The following is a 24,064-nucleotide window of genomic DNA, read 5'->3' as shown; positions in this document are numbered from 1 at the left end:
GCCAGCCACATGGCAGAAACAAAGCATGTCAGAATAAGTCCACAGACAGTAGATAGCAAGAACAGATTAGCAAGCAGAAAATCTGAAATCTGTGTCTTTGTGTTCAGACTAATAAAGGGCAATTTCAGGATTCAAATGACCCCGGGCCAGGAGCCAATTGAACAAGATCTGAAAGTGTCCAAGTGTCTTGAGTGGTCAGTAGTATTGAAGCCCCACCTGCAGAATGTGACTCCAAACCCTAACCACTCCCTCTAACCACCCCTCCATGTGGTACGTGACTCCTGGCAGCTAGGCTCCAGTAGGTCTGCCAGAAGTGTGAAACATGTGTCGTTATATGACAGGGCAATTGAGCAAATGGTCAGGCATAGGAAGCTAGAACACCAGGGGGTGAGGCAATTACATTCCAAGAGGGGAAACATGGAACCTTATAGCATCAACAGAGATACAGAAGGTTAAAAGAATTACACAAGGGATACATGAAAGCTATAGGAATCAATATTTCTAAATATTTCTATACACCCTCCCCCTTAAGATGAACATTGGGGGGGGGACACCTCAATTTTCATCTACTTGATAACAGTAAATATGACACAGGTCAGCAGACACAGAATACAGCATTACATAATGAATACAAACCAAGCACAGCACAACACAATTCAACTCATGGAGTTTTCATTTCCAGGCACAACTTAAACACATTTCAAGGTTACAGAAAGGAACAACAGGTTAGATCAGTCAGTCAACAACAAAGGTGGGGTCTTGGTCATGGGACATCCTAGATAAAGAATCAGCAATAATATTCTGAGACCCCCTAATATGAGAAATAGAAAAATCATAATCCTGCAACGCTAAACTCCATCTCAACAATTTCTGGTTGGAGTTCTTCACACGGTCCAGCCAGACCAGAGGAGAGTGGTCTGTTTGCAGGTGGAACTTGACACCCCATAAGTATGGTCTGAGCTTAGTCAAAGCCCACACAATGGCGAAACACTCTTTTTCAACAACAGACCAGCGTCTCTCCCGGGGCACAAACTTTTTACTTAAGAACACTACAGGGTGTAACTCCCCATCAGCACCCTTCTGACAGAGAACAGCGCCAACCCCATTCTGAGAGGCATCGGTCTGTACAATGTAATCCTGGGCAGGGTCAGGAGCTAACAGCACAGGAGAGTTGACTAGACCTTGTTTCAAAGCATCAAAGGACTTTTGACACTCCTCAGTCCACACCACTTTAACAGGTTGTTTTTTCTTGCACAGGTCAGTTAGGGGACTGGAGAGAGCACTGAAATGGGCACAAAATCGTCTGTAATATCCAGCCAACCCTAGGAAGGCTTGGACCTCCTTTTTTGTTGTGGGTACAGGCCAGTCTAAAATGCTCTGCACCTTAGCCTCTAGAGGCTTAATGGCCCCACACCCCACTCGGTGCCCTAGGTACTGAACCTCAGCAAGGCCAAACTGGCACTTCTGTACCTTTATGGTGAGGCCAGCATCCTTAATTCTAGTCAACACCTGGCGTAAGTGGGACATGTGGTCAGACCAAGACTCACTAAAAATAGCCAGGTCATCTAGATAGGCCATGGCAAAGTCAGACAAGCCTGACAGCAAGATATTAACAAGTCTTGTGAAGGTCGCTGGGGCGGAGCGAAGCCCAAAGGGCATGGCAACAAATTGATACAGCCCAAGGTGTGTAATAAAGGCAGACTTCACACTGGCGTCCTCATCTAGACCAACCTGCCAGTAACCTTTATTAAAATCCAGCACAGTTATGTATTTGGCACGGCCCAACCTCTCAATCATATCATCTATGCGAGGCATAGGGTAGGAATCTGCCACGGAAACTGCGTTAAGACGCCTGTAATCCACACAAAATCTCACTCCCCCATCCTTCTTTGGTACCAAGACAACAGGGGAAGCCCAAGGGGACTTCGAAGGGACAATAACACCAAGATCCAACATTTCCTGAATCTCCTTGGCAATTTCTTGCCCATGTTTTGCACTAACCCTGTAGGGGTGAGAACTGATTGGTGGTACATCCCCAGTTTTGATAGAGTGCGTGATCAAATGTGTCTTGCCAGGCACACTGGTAAAGAGCTCTTTGAACTCCTGCAACACCTCATGCAACTGCTCAGCCTGGTCAGGGGTACAGGCAGGATCCAGCACTACTTGGTCAAGGCCTCCCTCCTGTTTGCATTCCTCCAGCAAATCTAAGGGTTGCTCGGGTACATCACCCTTTAGATGGTAAGCCAACACATTAGGCGCCCTTTCAAAAAACTTTTTCAAGCTGTTTACATGATATAGCTTAGGTTGAGAATGCTCAGCTTCACATTCTACCAGATAGTGTACAGCACTCTGTTTTTCCACAATTTTACCAGGACCGAACCATTTTGCAACCAGCTTGTGACTCCTCACCGGTCTAAGCATCAGGACCTGGTCACCAGGGAAAAATTCCCGGGGCACAGCAGTTCTATCATAGAATCGCTTTTGCGTCTGCTGGGCCTTGACAAGGTGCTTTCTGGCTGTATTCCACACACCGTGCAACGACTCTCTCAGCTTTTGGAAGTACTCCATTACCGAGACAGGCCGCAGATCCGAAATACCTTCCCATTGCTGTTTAAGCATACGTAGAGGGGTGTTCAGAGTCCTGCCAAAAACCAATTCATTTGGGCTGAATTGCAGTGACTCCTGAAATGTGTCATTATAGGCAGCCACTAAGTAACAAAGATGTTGCTCCCAGTCTTTATGATAGTCAGATGCGTACTTGCGGAGCATCTGACCAATAGTTTTGTTCATCCTTTCAGTCCGGCCATTTTCCCAATGACAGTATGGGATGGACAACTGGTGGTCTATCTGGGCAATCTCACAGACCTTCTGCATAAGACCACTGACAAGAGAGGACCCAAAATCAGTAACCAGGGTCTTGGGCAGGCCCCAGTGGGTAGACTGCACCAGCAAAGCATTTGCAATAGTCTTAGCCCCGATGTTTGTTAAGGGTATGACCGATAAAAAATGGGACAAATGATCTATAATCGTGAGCAGATATTTCTTTCCAGTTTTCCCAGGGTAAGGTAAGGGACCTAATACAGCCACCCCCCACTTAGCAAAAACTTCCTCAGGGAGAGCTGGGGTTTGCAGAGGGGCCCTGGGGTTGTCTCTGTCATACCCTTCGAATTGGCAACTCGCACAGGATTGTACAAACCCTTTGACAGAATCATACACATCACGCCAGTAGAAGGACCTTGAGAGTTTCTCTAAGGTCTTTCTCCTCCCAAAATGGCCAGCGAACACGTTTTCGTGTGCCAATTTCAACACCATTTCTCGGTATTGCTGTGGGACAACAAGCTGCTCAATTTCCCCATGTGCCTTAGTTTGGCACCGACGATACAAAAGGCCCTGTTTAACAATAAACTTCACCCTGCGATCAGCGGTCGCCCTGGGGTCATTATGGACACTTTGCCAGCAGTCCTCAAGGGTAGGATCAGTTAGTTGGGCTTCCCTAAACTTCTCATCACCTTGGAACTCAGAGACAGCTCCCAAAAAATCATTTCCCTCTGTCTCACTGTCTGGGTCAACCGCAGGGCCTGTCAGTTCAGCGATAGCTGACAGAATGGGAATAGGGGCAAGGAGACTGGGGGTTTCAGCACTCTGGACAGCGGCCAGGTGGTGATTTCCCCCCCCTTCCTCCACAGCGGGCTCTGTTGCAGCCAACATGGATCACTGTGGCCAGGTCATCGCGGTCAAGGTAAGGGACCAACTGCCGTGCCAACCGAAGATGGTAAAAGGCTGACTTGACAGTGGCTGCCACCTGGGCCTCCATTGTTAATGAGTCCAGGAGTCCAGGAGCACCCCCAAACTCATAACCCTAGACGCTGGCACCAAAGGCGCCCCGTTGAAGGTCGGGAGAGGGAGCCCCAACCCCGCACCGGCCCGACTCAGGCCCAGGACCTCCGTCTTCGCCGGGTTTAGTTTCAATCGGCTCAGCCGGAGCCAACCAGCCACAGCCTCTAGCGCCCGATGAAGGTCATCAGGACTCGAGTCCGACCGGCCACCCAGCATCAGATAGAGCTGGGTGTCATCTGCATATTGATGGCACCCAAGCACATAACTCCGGGCAATCTGGGCAAGGGGGCGCATATAGATGTTAAATAGCATCGGGGACAACACCGCTCCCTGAGGGACCCCACAGTCAAGGGGATACCTATGGGATCGCCAGTCCCCAACTGCCACCCTTTGTCCCCGACCTTGTAGGAAAGAGGCAAACCATTGAAGGGCAAGCCCCTGAATCCCCATGTCGGCGAGGCGGTGGGTCAGCAGCTGATGGTCAATCATATCAAATGCGGCCGACAGATCTAACAACAGCAAAGCTGCCACACCTCCTTGATCCAGATGCCTTCGTAGAGTTGTGACTTTGTTATTAATTGACCTGGCGTTACACAACACCAATGATGGAGGGGGGTTTCCAATCCTGGCCTCACTGCCAGCCACCCTTGGGATGGGCCATAGGCTGGAAGGACACCGAGCTCTTCTATTTCTCTGCATCCTTCTGTTATTACTTAGAGTTCGCCCAGTTACATCCAGTGATAACAGCCGCTCAAGCAGTTGACAATGTTTTACCAGAGCTGATTACCGAGTTAAAGGTTTCGTTGGCAAAGGGTACAGTACAGAGTTTAAGCCCCTCTGCTTCAAAGTTTATTATTCCAGATTTTTCTTGGTTATTAAAAAAGATGATTTATACCCCATTTGGATCTGAGGGGGTCTCAATTTCTTTAAAGTACGTGAATTCAGAATGGTTTCCTTGAGGTGCAGTCAGACGAGCTGTTTGATCTGTTGTCGTTGCTTCTCCCCAATGGATTTAAATTGCTTGATCAGACAGCAACATTTGTATCCTGTTCTGCAGTCATCAGCCCCCCATGCTCACACCCGACTTTCCCCGCCATCAGAGAAAGTCTGATATTTACTGAACCTACCGGGTTTGCTGTGTACATCCAGATGTCTGATCGCTCTCTTGCTCAGTCAAGCTGTTAGGGAAATTGCAAACTGGTGTTTTTGCCACCATTTTTTTAATGTTAGCAATGTGTGCATAAGTGGTTACTCACTCAAGGGTCGTTAATTACTGCTCGTGCAGAATTTGCAAGAGGAGCAGCAGCAACAGCAGCAAACCAAGAAAATGTTATTGGTGTTTGAGGTGAGCAAGTTGCCATGAAAGGCAGACAAAGCCTCCTTGCTTTGCAATTTGCCAGAGCAGAGAAGAGCCCCCTTTCCACCTAGGATAATTCACGTGGGGAAGCACCACATCCAGCTCAAGCATCACCTGGGGGGAAGCCTTTAAGTGCAGGCAAGATAGCCACCTAGATGCAAATCCAGCATGGACAGCAGAGACAGTCCCCCCTTCATCCCCAACACCCTGTGTCTCTCATCCACTTCCTGGGTGAGAATGAAAATGCTTTGCTGGAGGATGGCTGTGTGGCTGGCTGGGGTGACCCTCAGTTGCAAAGACAGGATGCTTGATCGAACCATCCTGGAACAAAAAAATCCCAATCAAATTAGAAACACGGCCACAACATGATGAGCACACCATCTGACCGCAGCCTTAGTTTTGTTGGGATAGCTGGTATACGTAGTCCGGTTCCCAAAGCTAGTTAAGCTACACACACAGGAGCGTCTTTGCACCAGTTATCCAAGCTTAGTTGCAGAGTTACACAGAGCCACCTTTCAGACTAATAAAAGTCTATTTATTCTGGAACTGCATTCTAGATAGGAAAGCTTAGAGATAGGATAGTATTCTAGTCTAACTTACTAAGGATGGACACAGATGGTGAGAGGCCATCTGTGTCATGGTGCCAAGATGGAGACAGCATGTCCTCCCTCTTGGTGTGTGCAAGGAGAAGTGTGTTCTGGAAGAGGATGAATGGAAGGAAGGAGAAGCAATTCCTTGAGATCTATCAGTCTACTTCAAAGGGAGAGTGGCAGAAGAGTAAACCCAGGAAGGAAGCTGAGCTCTGAGAAGCAGTAGGAGACATAGCTGCTAGAGAGGTGAGTGTTTTTAATTTGCTTTCAGCTGAGGAGATTTAGCTGAGGGTACTGTGTGAGAGGATAGTGTTTGGGAGAGTGTGGGTGAGTTTTAAGTTGTTGCAGAGTCCTGGCTGCTTGAGAAAGCATGAGAAAAGGTGATTTGTTTGACTGTAATTGGATTACCTGGGTGTAGTTTGAATAGTTGCTGGCCCTGCCCTCTGCTGCGTGAGACTTCTATTTAAGGCTGCACCTCTTGGCCTGTGGCTCTTAGCCTAGGGGCTCTTTAAGAAGCCCAGAAAGGACCAGGAAGCCAGGGCCCTAGTCTTGTGTTCCCAGTAAGGCAAGTAGACTTTCCACAAGGGGAGCCACATAAATGCAAAGGGCTTTAAAAGGGGGATTATATATAATTATTTTTAAAAAGCAATTATGAAGGCAGAATGCCAGCAGGGTGTTAGAGGCTATCCAGTGTTTTGCATGGAGTATCACATGTATGACTATCAGCCCACTGGACAGAAGTCTTGGGTGTGTGCCCAGTACAAGGAGCTGGCCTTGGATTTTCAAAAAGCCTTTGACTCAGTAGAACTTAAATACCTCATGATGCTTCTAAAACGAATGGACTATGGTGATCTCTTTCTACAGGCAATTGAAACTTTATACAGAAATCCCAAATCCAGAGTACGTGTAAATGGACTAAACTCTATGTTTTTCACCCCTACTTGGGGCACGAGGCAAGGCTGTCTGTTATCACCTCTTATCTTTGCCTTAGCCATAGAGCCTCTAGCAGAACGTTTCCGAAGAAATCAAACCTTCAAAAGCCCTTTTATTGGAGAGACAGAACACAAACACCATGTACGTAGATGACATGATGCTGTATACTGAAGATCCGACAAACTCTCTACCAGCAATTGTGAACATCATCTCTGACTTTGGCAAAGTCTCGGGTCTCCATCTGACTGAAAGTAAATCAGAGGTCTACCCCATTAAACTTTCCACAGCGACAAAAGTTGGAATTCAACGCAAATACAACTATAGATGGATCACAACTGACTGGAAACACCTGGGAATTCACATACACCTAAACTTAAACAATCTTATGGACTGTAATCTCCTCAAGCTTTATAAAGAGATCCAAGAGAAAATAACAGAGTGGAATGAACAATGGCTGACATTAGCGGATCGACTAGAGTTAATCCAAAGTTTCATCTTCCTGTGTTTCCTGTATCTGTTTCAAGTGCTACCCATCTTCATAGATGAAAAAAACACTGGCCAAATGGCAATGAACACTTACTAACTTTCTCTGGAATTCCACTAAATCACGAGTTGATCATCGTCACTTAGCCAAACCAACATATCTGGGTGGGCTTGGAATCCCGTCCCTTCAACTTTATCACAGAGCGGCAACTCTCTCTCATATTGCTGAAATGCTCCACTCAGCTCGACCTACAGGGTGGATTCAGATTGAACAATCCTATGTTTCACCATACTCCCTCACAGAAACAATATGGATGGGGAAAAAACACAGACCAGAAACCCTGAAGCAAAACACTTTTTTAGATGCGATCCTGAAGACCTGGGATAGTTACAGAAAATCATTGGCCCTGGATGTCTCCCCTCTGTCCACATACACCCAACAGTCGTGCTTTCCACCGGGGACAGAATTTAACGCCTACGCGGAATGGACCACTGCAGGATTCCACAGGCTGATGGATCTAGCCCCAAAAGGAACTCTTCTCCATAAAGATCATTTTGAAAATAAGATGCAAACCACATTATCATGGCTAAAATACTACCAATTTAAGAGCATGATTGACTGGATTACAGAAAAAGGATCCTTCTCAAGACCAAAACCTCGTTTTGAACGTACTCTCTATGTATTCGCTGACCGCAAGAGGGGTCTTTTATCCTCTATTTACAAATCTCTGATGGAGGCTGGAAGAGTGCAAATAAAGGCTAACATGAAGGCATGGAACAAAGACCTACAGAAAGATCCAGCTGACCAACTCTGGATAAATATATGGGACTCTCAGGCCTACAAATCCCGGATCTTCTCTATCCGTCTACAGCTCTTCAAAATGCATACTAGGTGGTACCTCTCACCGGCACGATTACACCACATGCACCCTACATATAATCCACTATGCTGGAAAGGTTGTGGAGAGATCAGTGGTGGTCCTGTCCCCTGATACAATCATTTTGGGAGCAAATAGTGGAGGAAATCCACAAAATCACATTGCAGAGATTGTCAATGGATCCTGCTGTAATTCTACTACAATCAGTCAAAGAGGCCAGCCCAGAGACTAGAATATCCAATCTTACCTCTACATTACTAGCCACAGCCAGATTGATAATGGCAGCAATGTGGACATCTCCGAACCTACCATTGGTCACAATGTGGAGGGAGAAATGCTGGGAACACTATGTAATGGACAGAATTGCAAACACCTTCGAAGATAGACAACACAGACCCACATACACACACTCCAAGTTTGTGAGAACTTGGTTTCCATCGATTCAGTACATGGCGGAACACAAACTGTTACCATCTAACCCTGCTTATATCTAATGGCATTGTTTCTAATCATTGTTCAGACTTCAAATGAGTGCTAACCTCTACATTACACACACACAATACACATAACACATAAACAGATTCTCTCTAGGCTTATGTTTTGAGACTGTGCAATGCATTGACAGCCTATCTATTCTTGGTTCTACAGTTCTTTGGATATTGTATCAGTTGATCATACAAAAAAGTTATTTATGTTTGTAAGAATTGTAAGTTTTATCTTTAATTAAAAAATTCATTTAAAAACAAAACAAAACAAGGAGCTCCTGGTTCTCAGGGAATGAGTTTGCACCCTTGAGGCCAAGGTGGCTAATCTGGAGAAGCAGAGACAGTCAGGCACATGGAGAAGTCTCTTGGGGACTTGTTAGATAGGTCCCACTCTGAAAATGGCTGCCCCGCCGCTGTCAGGGAGCATGAGGAAAATCACTGGGATATGGTGATTCCTGGTTATAAATTATATCGGAAGGATGGGGGGGGGAAGGGTTGGAGGTGGGGTGGCTCTGTATGTCAGAGAGGCTATACAATCTAGTGAGACTGAGAAGTTAAGAGAATTGGATTTGGTTCTGGAAATGCTATGGGTTGAAATAGTGGGCACAAAAGGAAGCTTAACACTGGGGGTTTGTTATCGCCCACCAGATCAAAAGATAGAGGAGGATTATAAAATGATAAATGTATTAAAGATAGTGGCTAGACAAAATAACTGTGCAGTAATAGGTCATTTAACTACTTACACTTTGATTGGGTTAATATGTGTTCAAGTTGGGAAAAAGAGACTGAGTTTCTAGACACTCTCAATGACTGTGCTATGGAGCAGATAGTCACAGAACCTACCAGGGTAGAGGCGATCCTGGATTTGGTCCTAAGTAAAACCCAAGACCTGGTGAGAGATGTTAAAGTGATTGCACCCCTTGGGAACCGTGACCATAATATTATTGTGTTCAACATTTGTATAAATAGGGAGTTGCCCCAAAAGACTGACACAACGACTTTTAACTTTAAAAGGGGAAACTTCTCTGAAATAAGACGTGAAGAGGAAACTGAAAGGAAAAGTAAAAAGGTCTAAACCATTGGGGAAGCTTGGAGACTATTTAAAACTACAATTCTAGAAGTTCAGATAAAATATTCCTGAGGACTGGAAGGTAGCTAATGTCACCCCCATCTTTAAAATGGGCAATTTTCTCAGTGGAGGTTGGTAAGTAGTGGGGTACCGCAGGGATCAGTACTGGGTCCGTTGCTTGTTAACATGTTCATTAATGATTTGGAGTTGGGAGTAACAGTGGAGTGGCTACATTTGCAGATGACATGAAATTGTTCAGGGTGGTGAAAACCAGGGAGGATTGTGAGGCACTCCAAAGGGATCTGTCGAGGATGGACGAGTAGGCATCAATGTGACAAATGGGGTTCAATGTGACCAAGTGCGAAGTGATGCACATTGGGGACAAAAATCCTAACTATAAATACACGTTGATGGGGTCCGAACAGGCAGAGACTGACCAAGAGAGAGATCTTGTAGTAGATAACTCACTGAAAATGTCGAGACAGTGTGTGATTACAATAAAAAAGGCCAATGCTATGCTGGGGATGATTAGGAAGGGAAATGAAAACAAATCAGCCTGTATCATAATGCCCCTATATTAATGGATGGTGCAACTTCATTTGGAATACTGTGTGCAATTCTGGTCACCACACCTCAGAAAGGGTAGTATAGCATTGGAAAAAGTGTAGAAAAGGGCAACTAGAATGATAAAAGGGTTGGAATACTTTCCCTATGAAGAAAGGTTAAAGCGCTTGGGACTCTTTAGCTTGGAGAAATGACGACTGAGTGGTGACATGATCGAGGTTTACAAGATTATGCATGGGATAGCGGAGGTAGAGAAAGATGTACTTTTCTCCCTTTCTCACAATACAAGAACTCGTGGGCAATTCAAATCAATGAAATTGCTGAGCAGTCATGTTAGAACAGATAAAAGGAAGTATTTCTTAACCCAAAGAGTGATTAACACATGGAATTCACTGCCACAGGAGGTGGTGGCATCTACAAGCATGGACGGCTTCAAGAGGAAATTGGATAAACATATGGACCAGAGGTCCATCAGTGGCTATTAGCCACAAGGTATAGATAGGAACTCTCAGTCTGGGGCAAGTGATGCACTGTATTCTTGGTGCGGGGGGGGGGGCAACAGTGGGAGGGCTTCTAGTGTCCTGGCCCCACTGGTTGTCCCCCTGATGGTACCTGGTATTTTTAGCCACTGCGTGACAGAGTGTTGGACTGGATGGGTTATTGGCCTGATCCAACATTGGGTTCTCTTATGTTTTTATATTCTTGAACTTAATCTGACTATCTAGCTATCTGACTCTCTTGCCACATAATGTGGAGGCTGAGATAGAGGACAGTGACCAGTCCTTCACTTCCAACAGGTTTCTGAAGGAACTGCAATCGTGGACCTTCAACACTAACCTACTGACAGGAGTTCCCTTTGGTTCCTAGTCTCCTCAAATTACAGTTACTACAGATATTTCCCTTTCAGGTTGGGGTGCCCACTGTGGGGATAGATGTGTCAGGGACACATGATCCAGAACTGAATGGGGGCCTACATATTACCCTGTTGGAACTGAGAGCAATTTGCTATGCCCTTAACTCTTTTTCAGCTCTGCTACACAGTAAGGTGGGCCAAGTGCAGACCGACAACACCACAGCAATGTTTTACATCAACAAACAAGGAGGTACTGCCTCCCTTCCTTTGTGTCAGGAAGCCACTGCCATTTGGGACTGGGCAATGGAAAACCACATGTCCCTCCAGGTCATCCATATTGCTGGTTGGAAATCATCACTTCAGGTGTGCTCAGCAGATTAGGAGAACCCACACATGAGTGGTCCATTCATCATGATTATATCTACCCCATCTGTGCACCATGGGGTAGATATCTAGCCACACTCTCTGGGGGGTGCCTTCCAGTTAATCAGGAATCAGGCTCTATTCTATGCCTCCCCTCCCTTGTTCCTAATAGGGAGGGTTGTTACCAAATTGGCCAGAGATGACTCCCATGGCATATTGGTCACTCCGTTCTGGCTAGGGCAGATTTGGTTCCAGGTCCTCCTGCAGAGGTCAAAAGGCAGGTTTATCCACCTCCCTCGGGTACCAGATCTACTGAGTGTAAAGGACACCCCACATCCAGGGGTGGAGAACCTGCACCTAACTGCATGTTGCTGAAACCAGAGATCATGTGGTAGTTGTTCTGTACGTGCTTGTGCTGAGACTAAAATATCCTTTCAAAATTCACCTAAAGGGTTTTTTTTCCATGTGGCAGATGTTATGTATGTGATTGCGCTGAGACTAAAAAATCCTTTCAAAATTCTTCCAAGACTAGAACTTTCTTTGTAAATTCTTTCTGTACCTGTAACTACAGAGTAGTGATTTATTGTATCATATGTCCTTGCGACAAAATGTATGTGGGAATGACTTCTAGACCAGTTAAAGTAAGAACTGGTGAACATAAGAGTTGCATTAGATTAAAGAAAAGGAATGTTTCACTTGTCAATCACTATCTTGACTTTGGACATACTGAAAAACAGCTGAAATTCTGGATTATAGAAACAATTCAAACTACAACTTCAAACATGCTCAAACTTCTTTAAAAAAGGAGAGATATTTTGGATACATCATCTGCAGACATTAAGGGACTAGACCTGCTGTTTTTGAGAAAATGTGTACCTGTCATTCTGTGTTTGGTAGTGCTGACCTTGTGATTCCCCCCCCCCCATTTCTTTTGCTCTCTTTCTCTCCTCCTCATTCCCTCCCACTATGAAAATAAAAAAAATCCTTCCCCTGGCAACAGTATTATGCAATGCATGTTGGTGATTGCATCATCCCTGGGTCCTACTATATATTGATGTAATGTTAGCCATATGGAACTTGATTACTACATTTGATGGAAGAGACACACATCCAGATACACTGGATATTTGTTATGAGGTTGGTTGACTAATTTAAATAATCTATGGCTAAATATTATTTGTATAATAATACACAAAAACTCCAGTTACCACCCTCAGCAAAAAAGAGGCATAATCAAAACATTAGTAGACTGTGCAAGACGGATATGTGAACTGCACTTTCTCAATGATGAACTAAATCATCTAGACCACGTACTTCAAGCAAATGGCTACTCCAAGAATGAAATCAGAAGAGTGATTAAACCAAAGGTAAAACAAACGAGAAAAAACAGTCTCCCACAGGAAAAGTGTTTTTGCCATATATCAAAGAAATCAGTGATCAGATGGGAAAACTTATGAAAAAACACAACCTACAAACAGTATTCAGACCCACCAGAAAAATACAACAGATGCTATGATCGGCAAAGGACAGAAGAGACCCCCTCACTTCTGCAGGAGTATACCACATACCCTGCAGTTGTGGACAGGTTTACATCGGGACCACACAACGTAGCATCCAGACAAGCAGGAGTCATTTAGTAGAAAAAGAGGTGCAGGAGCTTATTAGCATAACTCATTGGCATAACTTAGTTGCATATGCCATACACCCTGACATCATCGGAAGTGTGTCAGAAGGCAACACCCACCGCTCAGGCTCCACTGGACTTTTTTGGATTGCTAGCTATGGGGGGGACGACGCACAGATCTGTCCTCACAGAGAGAGCTTGTACCTGAATAAAGAAGGAGGGAAAGAAAGAGGGCAAAGAGATAGGGAGGGAGGGGTCCATTGTTCCAGTTTCCCCAGAACTTTGTCAGGCTGGATGTTCAGTACAAAAAGAAATGTGTGTGCCCGTTGGGGGAGAACAAGATATTTCCCTGCATGAAGGCGGAGTCTCTGATCTGCAGTTTGTAGAGTCTTACAATGGAACAGATAAGGTTTTTTAAAATCACTTTCCCTCCGGGACTATAAAAATCAGACTAGGCAGATCCAGCAAGTGCATTCTCAGGATCATTTAACACAGAGCAGTTATGCATCAATTGTTAAGTGATTCTACACAATCTGGCTTTGCAAAGTTAGCACACATTTGTGGAGTCTGGAGGTTCTAGGTTTTTTACAAAAGACCACACAGGAATGAAGCCCCCTCACCTCTCCATTACAGAACGCAGGAATTACTAGCACAGCCCCTTTTCACAGTCTTAAGGACACATAGAACAGCTCCACACAGACTGTGGGTGCATCCTGAGAGTTTACAATAGCAGCAGTGTCATGTATGAATGAGAGAGGTCAGTGTCCTCTTCTTGTCCTGCCTAGCTTATTGATGCATACCTGTGAACAGATGTTTAGGGACACATGTCTGTCAGTCACACTTCAGGGCCGGCTTTGGGGAACCTTTTTCTTAGCACACCAAGCAGGTCTGCCCTACCCAGTGTGATGCTTCTCTATCCTGACAGCTTCACCTGAAAGATTGCCTTGCTGCAGCATTCCAAAGCCCCACAAGGATTCGGGGGCATCGGCCAGGGGCACTGCAGCGATGCTGCCCCGCCACCCTCTTCCCCCACTTTCTTCCCAGGGTGTTGGCAAGCAGCTATTCCTCCAAGGGTGCCCAAGGCAGTAAATTGTCCCTGTGGTAACCAGGCACTGGGTAGCGGGAGACTCAGAGGCAAGGCCTCAGAACTGGGAAAGGAAGCTAGGAGTTCTGTCCCTCCCAGCGGGCAATTCCTGACAAAAGTGCAAGTGGTGGCAGCGAGTTACCCTAGAGATAAAGAAGAGCCCCTCCAGGGAGTTGGAAACCCCTAGGAGGGCAGGGCGGAAATGGGGCCTGTAGGCCAGAGCAGGTGTGTTCAGCCACTTCCAGAATGACAACTGATCTCAAGATGACAGAAATCAGTTCCCCTGGAGAAAATGACTGCTTTGGAGGGTGGGTTCTATGGCATTGTACCCTGCTGAGGTTACTTCCCTCCCCAAACCTCACCCACTATTCCATGCCCAGAAGATGACAAAAAACCTCCAGGATCCCTGGCCAAACCAGCCTGGAGAAAAATTGCTTCCTGACCCCAAAGTGAACAATCAGCATTTCCCTGGGCGTGTAAGAAAGGGCCACAAGAACTAAGCACTGAGGCAACCTTTCCTGCCCTCCCTCTCATGATCTGCCTAAGTTCACAGAATCAGCATTGCTGTCAGATGGCCATCTAGCCTCTGAAAATCTCCAAAGAAGGAGAGTCCACCACCTACCGAAGAAGCCTGTTCCACTGAGAAATCGCTCTGTCAGGAAGTTCTTCCTAATGTTTAGTGATTCTATTACACTGAACAGTCCATGTAACTCCCTTGCTAGCTTCCTGTTCCTGATGCATTTAAATAAATGTACATTGTTTTAAGGTTTGCAGCAGTACACTCAAATTATTTTTCCACTTGCCTTATTAACAATTACATTTACTTCCAACTACACCATCTCAGGCTCATTCACTTGCTCATCTTCTAACATTGTATATGCCATTAAATGCCAACAATGCCCTTCAGTTCTCTACACAGGGCAAACAGGTCAAACCCTACACCAAAGGATACATGGACACAAATCTGACACCAAGAATCACAAAACTGAGAAACCTATAGGAGAACATTTCAAATTCCCAGGGCACTCAATGGGGAACTTCAAAGTGCTGTTTTATTGCAAAGGGATTTCAGAAATAGACTGGAACAGGAGATTGCTGAATTACAAGTTATTACAACACTCAGGACAATGGAACCCCCAGGGTTAAACAGAGATATTGGGTTGTTATCTCCCTACACACGCTAAGTCATTCAGTTCTTGCTTTTACCCAGAATTAAACTTTGTTGGTCTTATAGATGCCACTGGACTCAAACTTAGTTCTCATATCTGTTGTTAACTCTCTTATTATCTGTATGCTAAGTCGCTTCTATCCCCAGGTCTTACCAAATGGGTTAACTCAACCTTAGCTGTACTTATTGCTCAGTTACTTATGAGTCTTGACTCTAATTAGCCCTTCCTGGCAACTAACCCCCCCACCTATAGGTAATGCTCGAGGAAGTCTATTTTAATGTATCTGAAGAATTGTGCATGTACACATGCTAAGTCATGTGTACCATATGTGTACCATATTGTACCAATAACTAACATTTTAAAATTTGATGGTCTTAAAGGTTGCCACTGGACTCAAACTTAGTTCTTATATCTGTGTTAACTCTTTAATTTGTATGCTAATTTGCTAGAATTCACAGATCTTACCAGCTGCTTTAATCCAATCTTAGCTATACTTACATACTTCTGCATCTTGACTAACCATTCCTGGTGGCAACTTACCTCCCCCATCCTCTCTCTACCTATACGTAAGGTTTGAGGAAGTCTGTTTCAATGTATCTGACAAAGCATGCATGCACACGAAAGCTTATACCCAGAATTAAACTTTGTTGGTCTTAAAGGTGCCACTGGACTCAAACTTTGTTCTATTGCTTAAGACCAACACAGCTACCCACCTGAATCTGTTTACTTTGCAAGCATTCATGATCATTTAGGCAAGACTCCCACAGTTTAAAGGAAGTCTTTTTGCATTTTAGTTTCCTTTACTCTGCCCATTAACCATATGAGGTTTCCTCCTGGATTTGTTTGTACTTTTTCTAATTGTGGTACACTCCATCTGAACTTTTATTATAGCAGTTTAAATAACATCTAAACGTCCCAAAGAGATCTGAGCCTCCCTTCCCCAGCCTCCTCTGAATGTCACATGATGTCCCATCATGGAGTATAGTATTTATTTTCTTCCTTCTTATGATTCCTGTAGCATAATGAGAGGAATTACATTCTCAGCTTAGCCATAGTTCTTTAGGCATGGAAAGTGATTTTCTCTTACTGAATCTGAGGATGTGAGCTCTGACTCACAAAAGCTCATAATGGAATAAATGTTGTTGTTCTTTAAGGTGCCACTGGACTTCTGTTTTATTTTGCTACAATAGACTAACACAGCTACCCCTCTGGAATTATCATGGATCTCCCAACAGAGCTTTACATTCTACAAAAATTGTGATAGTTGTGCTCCCCAACTCTGAATAAAATGGCCAGGGCGTCCTCTCCACAGTTGGGATATTCTGGGCTTTGTAGCCATGATTCAAGTTCAGGTAACAGGTATGTTTTCTGTAAAGGTGTTAATTTCTTTCTTCATCTGCAATTCAATAAATTAAAATTATATTAAGTCTGGAAAATGAGTGAAGTGTGAGCAGCTTCAGCAGCTAGCCCCTTTTGAATCTCAGTGGTTGCATCCAGGAAAGATGAATATGTCCCAAATGAAATACAAAATAGTTTTTCTCTCCTGTTACTGTTTGAATTGCCTCCATATTAAAAATGTTATATTAGTGAAGGACACAGATTGTTAAACCAGGTCCACCCAGTTCTTTCAAGTAACCTCTTTAAGGCTGCAATCCTACAGAACACATAGATACAAAAATAGCATTGCATAACCTACCAACAACCAGCTTAACTGGAAAAGAAGCTATTTGAAAACAAATGTGGAAGATTAATCAATCCCATTGCTTCAAATTATTGGGCTAGCAAAATAATCTTTGTATTGTGTGCACCAGCAGCTTTAAAAGACTTGTACAGTGGAAAGGTATAACATCATAAGAAGCTTGTTTCAACAAAAAGATGCTAAATTTCATTGACGTCCTACAAATTTTTATATTGTTTGGCAGGAGGTATGACAACACTCAAATCTACTTCTTGTCAACAGACTAAGGTGAAACAATGGCTCGTCTAAAAAGGATTGAAAGGCAACAATAGGCTGTGTAAAGGTCAATAAACTTATGTTTAATTATACAGCCAGTCAACCTGTTGTGGATGGTGTTGCACTGCCTCTGAAGGAGCTAGTTCACAGCTGGGGTGCTATTAGATATGTGCCTACATTTGGAAGAACAGGTCCCCTCTGTGGCATGTACCTCCTTTCACCAATGTTGGTTGGTGCACCAACTGACAGGTACAATGATTGTTGATTTCTGAGAGTAACCAGTTCGAGGACATCTTAGACTCCCAAGACACTCTAGGAGCAATCCTAAGCAGGTCTACTCAGAAGGAGTTGATCAGAAATGCTGATCTGAAAAGTTACTGTTATTTATTTTAAAAAATTAAGACTCTGATATAAGACTACCTGAAAGTTTGATTCATTTAGATCTCATCTGTGACCAAAGTTTTCTCTCCCAGTATATTTTAAATTTGCATTACAAAGCTAGAAAGACGGTAAAATTAATCAGGTGTCAAACAGAACCTTAAAAATGAACAAAATGTATTCTGCATAAACTATTGTGAGTCAAATCTTACTCCATTGGATGCATGGAGCACCCAGCCAAAACAGCTAAGAAAACACTGTTGTAAAATCAATTACTATGGTAATTAAGGGTGCTTCTTATATACATTTGAGCTTTACTGTCGTCAGTCTGTGCTCAGCAATGGCATGGATTCCTCTGACAAAGAGCTGCCTGCCCTCAGCCAGTAATTGAACAACTGGCTGTAGCTGGCTCTGAGCCAGAAGGAGACCAAAAAGAGGTCAGGTTACCAGCTGATCAGAAGTCACAGCCTACAGCTGAAACCGAGCCATCACCTTGTCGCTCTGAAGCAGTAAACAAGTCTTCAGAAGCCACTCCCAGCCCACCTAGCTCATGCACACCCCTGCAGCGCTGATGCTGTCAGAGGTACACAGAGTTGCAGGAAAGGAGGATGAGTGTGAGACTCATGGCCCGCCGTCAGCTGTCAACTGACGGATGAGTAATTTCAGGATGACTGCCAAGGAACTGCCTAGGTGTGTCGCTCATTAAGACTTGGCCATAAAATCTACCTAAAAAAACAGCCCCCCCCCCCGAGCCTCCTGGATAGATTCTCTGTTATAGCCTATGGGGCCCATTGATTATAATGATCCCCATAGGCTATAATGGAGCTGGGAAAAAATATTTATTTATTTTTGCACATCCCTGTTATGCTTGTCAGTATGATTTGTAAGCTGCCTTGAGTCAAAGGGGAAAGTGGGATATAAATATATGAATAAATAAGTCGTTTGGGCAGGTTGATAACATTTACGCAGCTCCCTGTTTGTTAGGTTAGGTAGGGTTCTCATGGTGATTGTTCCACCTCTCTTATATTTGACCTGTAATTTCTCATATTTCACTAAAAAAACCCCAAATTGGACTGAAAGAGTCCCCACCCCACCCCCAGTGCTAGTATGTTTTCTAAGGCTCAATGCATGGTGACGGTCCCAGGCCAGGTCTACCAATATAGTAGACTGGAGTGGGTAGACCTGTTCTTCAGAGGCCAGGTCTACCAATATACCGGAAAGGAGTGGGTAACCTGTTTTCTGGAGGCCAGGTCTACCAAGATAGTGGAAAGGGGAGGGTAGACCTGTTCTCTGGAAGCCAGGTCTATCAAGATAGTGGAAAAGGGCAGGTGAATCTGTTCTCTGGAGGCCTGGTCTACCCCAATAGAAGACATTTTTATTATGAAATTCAAGTTGATTGTTTTCTCTTATAATGTTTAAATTAATTTTTTAAATATAGTTTAAATATAGCTTAAAAGAATTCATTCTGAGATTTTTACAAGTTTATGAAAATAATCGTCTAAAAAACTAATTTATGCAATAGTCATATAGACTCGCTCACTTATGCTACTAGCTTTTTTCACTCATGCGGTAGAACTTTTGGTCACAACACTGTGGAGCTTAGAGGGAACATTGGTTGTGACATATTACAATGGAAACCAATATGCTTCTATCAGATTCTAACCCAGAGATCACGTTGGCGTGTGCAAAATTTTTAGCAGCAGCTTACAGAATTCATAGACAGTATGTAAAGGTCTGATATAGATTATATGATGTTTCATTCTAATTATTTGTAAATGTTTCAGTTTTCTTCTGTCTTTACATTAATATCTAAATTTCATATTATTATAGTTATATTTTGATATCCAGTTTTTTATATATCTGGACTGTTTTGTGCTGGTTACAAACTGTAATAAAGCGATGATGATGAAACCATGCAAGTCATTTGTCATTCCTGCATGCCAGTATTTCCAATGGGCATATTCCCCTTAAACCCCAACCCCCTCCAAGAACATCAAGTCTGTCGGTTGCATTGGCTGTCCCCAGCCATTGACTCTGGACCCCCGTGATCCCCTGCCCCCTCAGTGTTATCTTCACATATGTCTTCCCCCTGGGTGGCAGAGGCTCCCGTTCCTGGAGCAGACACACCATTATGAACTTTGTTCATTCACTCAATTCATTTCTGACCCCCCCCCCCCGGTTATGAACTTTGTTAATTCACTCAATTCATTTCCAACCTTTTCCCCCCAAGTGGCTTACATTATTCCCCTCTCCTTCGTTTCAAGCTCACAACAACCCCCATGAGGTTGGTTAGGTTGAGGGTGTGCTTCTGGCCCAAGGCCACCCACCCATGATACAAGTGGGGAATGGAATCTGGTTCTCCCAGATCTAGTCTCATACTCTAACCAACATACCAAGATGGCCCACCCAGACCACCCCCTGGCCCATCCCGCCTTCACACAGAAGCCTGCAAGGTGTGGGAGGGAACCTGTCATTAAGTCAACTTTGGAGGTGCCATTGGGCCCCTGCTATGTTTGGCAGATGACTATGACCGGTGTGGGAACTGCACAACCATCCACAGTGACCCAAGAGCCCGCCCCCTTAGACATGTCCTTGGGAAGCCATCGGGGGAATCACAGATGGGCTGGGGAGGAAGTGGGGCAGGGAGAGGTGTGGAGCTCCTGTCACGTAGTCAAAACCAAACAGCAGAGACACAGTTGTAGCACAACACAGACTTTATTGCACTGCAAAAAATGGTGAGGTGTGAAGACTGTTTGCTTCCTCCCTGGGACCATGAGGAAGAGGACTGAGGATTCCCAGCATGGCATGTGTCTGTGGAATGACATTACAGGTGGAACTTGGAAGGGCTGGAAGGAAATCTGAAGGTGTACTTAAAAAAGAAAAGAAAAAAGCAACAGATGTATTTGGTAGAGTAGACCAATATTTTGGTTTAAATGGGAAGAGGTAGACGTAAAGACTTGCCTAACTAGAGAAACTAGATACTATTGTTGACTTATGAATTATTATTAAGATATATGGATTAATGGAAAAAATGAATTTATATGTAGTACCAAAATTGTATTGGAGAGAAATTAGCTATGTTACTGCTTGGAGTATGCATTTATGATGTATTTGTGGTGTATAGGTGGTGGGTATGTACATGTTTTAAAAACCCAATAAAAATATATTTAAAAAAAAAAAAAAAGGAACAGTGGACTAAGCAGAGTGTGTGGGGGGGGGGGAGGCAGGACTTGCCACACCCTCAAGACTCTCTGCTGAATCTCGACGTGCAAGTAAAACAGAGATACGTCCAGCCATGGCAACCAGCCACGAGTGCCATGACGAGCTCAGTCATGGATGTATTGTCCTGATAGGGTCTGCAAATGCAGACTGGGGGGTGGGAGCTTGTCATGAACCCCCCCACAGGCATATAATGGTACCATCCAAATCACACTCACCTGTTCTGTGTTGAAGTGCTCAGGGATTGCTGGCAATCCATTCATCGCAGCACCTGCAGTTGCTGCTCAAGGCTTTGATTCTGCAAGGAAATGAGTTAAAGGGTTGCATGGCAAGCTGGTTCACCATGTAGGGTGACCTCCCCCCAAAAACCACAGATACACCCTGTGTTCTGCCAAGGGTAGGAACCAGGCAAATGGCAAAGCATTCTCCCCCACCAAGATGTCCCAGGAAATTTCCCTGGGATCTTTTCCCATCACATGTCAGGGGCCATGGTGCTGCACAGCCATGGTTTGTGCTGCCTGTGCACAAACTCATTGCTGGGCTTGAGTGCAGGAGGTGCTGTCATGGCACCCAGCCTCAAGCGAGGGGAGACAGGGAGCAGGTTTAGGATCTTTGCCCCTGGTTACCTTTTAGTGCATGGTTGCCCCTTTGGGTTGAGTCTCCAAAGATGGGGTACCTGTTAGGGCTCTAAGTCCGCATGACAGGGAGCTCTGAGACGGAGCCCCCTGTCACGTGCCCTATGTACTGAGTTGTAAGATGTCCTGGCTGACGTTTTTGTGTGTGGTGGGGTCAACTGGGTTCTGGGGAGGTGTTTTTGTCACCGCTGGGAGGGAGGAGATTGGTTGAGCTTGTAGTCGGCATCCTGAGCTCCTCCAAGTCTAATTGGCGAGGCTGCAGCAGCAGGGGAATGACTTGTTTTCAGTTCAATTGGTGCCTATAGGCCACACCATGTTCTGTTGGTGCAACTTTCCACCTCTAGCAGGGGGCGTTCCCAGGCCAAAAGGACTGAGAGCACCAACTAACTCAGGTTCAGGTTTCAGTTTATTGCCTTTAGCCATAGGCCATTACAATGACAGAACAATATAACAATAACATCTATATGAACTTCTAAAACGAGAAGAATTAAAAACTAAGTTAGGGCACAATAAAACATTATAATAATTCTCTCTCTCTCCCATCCAGGCTTCCGTTGGTAATCAATCTATGGTACTGCTACTATTTTCTTCCGAATTTTCTCTGCAGCGAGGGCAAAGAGGGCTACCTTATACGAAATCTCGGCCTCTACATCTGCTAGTAGACCTAGAATTTTTTCAGTTTCTGTTCTAGTATCTAAGGAGGTCAAGATTGAGTCTAGAAATTTCTTCCTAGGGGATTGGTAGAGTGGACAGAATTAACAGGTAATGGCACAGATCTTCTGGCACTGGATCTCCACACGAGAGAGACTCTGGGCAACAGGCATATTGGTGTAACAGCCTTCAAGTACTGCTGATTGCATTGATTGGAAGTGGATTGAAGTTAGTGCAGAACGTAGTTTGCTGAATGAGATCTTTGTTAAGTATTGGGCCCTTTGATGATCTGATTTGCTCAATTTGTACCACAAAGAGGATTTATTTTCTTGGATGATTCTCCTATCTTGGGCAGCGTCCTGGATGTATATTTGCTACCTTCCGTTAAAGTCGGTCTGAAGTGGCCCATGGATTACATCCGGAAGGTTATATATTTGCAATATACTATTGTATTTGGATACCCATTTAGGGTCTTTTAGGCAAGCTAGGAAGCAGCTGCTTGAAAGATGATCTGTAGGTGCTCTCTTCAATTTGTGCCAATAGTTATAAAAAGCTTAATGAGCACGCGTCCGTAGAAAGGGAAGGCCCAATTCTGCTCTTAACAATGTTGCTGGGGTGTTTGTTGGTACTGTTAGCAGCCTTTTCATAAAAAGGTTTTGGATTCTCACCAGGCTGGCTCCATATTTTGACCTCATAAAGAAGTTGGGCGATTGTCTTGCTCTGGAAAAGCTTCAGGGCTGGGTCTATCAGAAAGCCCCCTTTTGTACGGTAAAATTTTAAAATTGCCCCTAATGAGCGGAGAACTGTTGTTTTTGTTGTTTCTATATAAGCCTTCCAAGAGTGTGTCGCCAACTAACTCTGGCCCTACCCCCAAAACCACACTGGTACAGGGGCCTACACCTCCATTGAGCCAACAGTGGCGCTGGGGTCTGCGTTGTCATAACTGGCCCTTACACTGGCATATCTTAGACATACGCTGACATAAGGTCAGTTGTTTCTCTGAGTACTTTCAGTCCCCCTGCTTACAATTGCACTGCTAAAGGGGTATTTTGTCCTCTTTTGCTAAACTACCAATACATCCCTATGCCGTTACTCCAGTCTTAGTCAACTGAAATCAGGATGGCAGTGTAAACTTTTTAGTTATCAAGGTGCCATAATAACACTCTTTTATTCTTCCTTAAAACAGAGATCTTTCTGTACAACAAAACGTACCATATTAGAATCCTAAACCAGAGATTTAGATGGGCTAAGTAGCAAGCTAACCGTGTCTTTTTTTCACAGCAGTATGTGGGGGACCCATGTAGCGTACCTGTATCATAAAGAGGTTGCAATCATTGCAATTTGCAACACAGTAAAAAAAACCCACAGTCCTTTGCTTAAACGTACACATCTAAGGAGCGTTTATTCCCCACCACCACCCATGACTTGCGCGTATCCTTCCACATACTGTTTCCCAAGAATCCCCCATGCAAAAACCGTTTTTTCTTTTCCCACAACTTCGGAAGTGCTTGCTAATTTACCCCTTTGCTTTTCCGGGTCATTCAATAACGGCTGCCCACTCAGAATCAAACACGAACAAGGTTTCACAGTAGCATTCAAACACGCATGCGTAGCAGCCACTCTAGGACGGGCGTGTCTCACAAATGCCACGTTCCAAAGGAGAGAGGTGAAACGACGGAGGGAGGGGAGGATGGGCTTTCGTGGAAGCTTTACCAATCAGAAACACTTGTGCAGAGGCCTGAGAATGGAGATGTTAACCAATCAGAGACGGTAATGCGATTAGATTAGCAAATCGAAGACGGCGGAACATGAGAGATTCCGCAGGCCTGTTCGGAAACGGCAGGAAAGATGACGTGACCTTTCGGTTGACCAATCAAAGCTTTAGGGCGGCTTTAAGGCTCCGCGCCAGATCAGTAAGAACAGAAGGACAAGGTGGCC

Source organism: Gekko japonicus, unplaced genomic scaffold (genome assembly GCF_001447785.1).
Source record: "Gekko japonicus isolate JY-2015 unplaced genomic scaffold, Gekko_japonicus_V1.1 scaffold1430, whole genome shotgun sequence".
NCBI classification, from domain to species: domain Eukaryota; kingdom Metazoa; phylum Chordata; class Lepidosauria; order Squamata; family Gekkonidae; genus Gekko; species Gekko japonicus.
The sequence above is the reverse complement of the archived record's forward strand: the minus strand, read 5'-3'. Positions refer to the sequence as shown.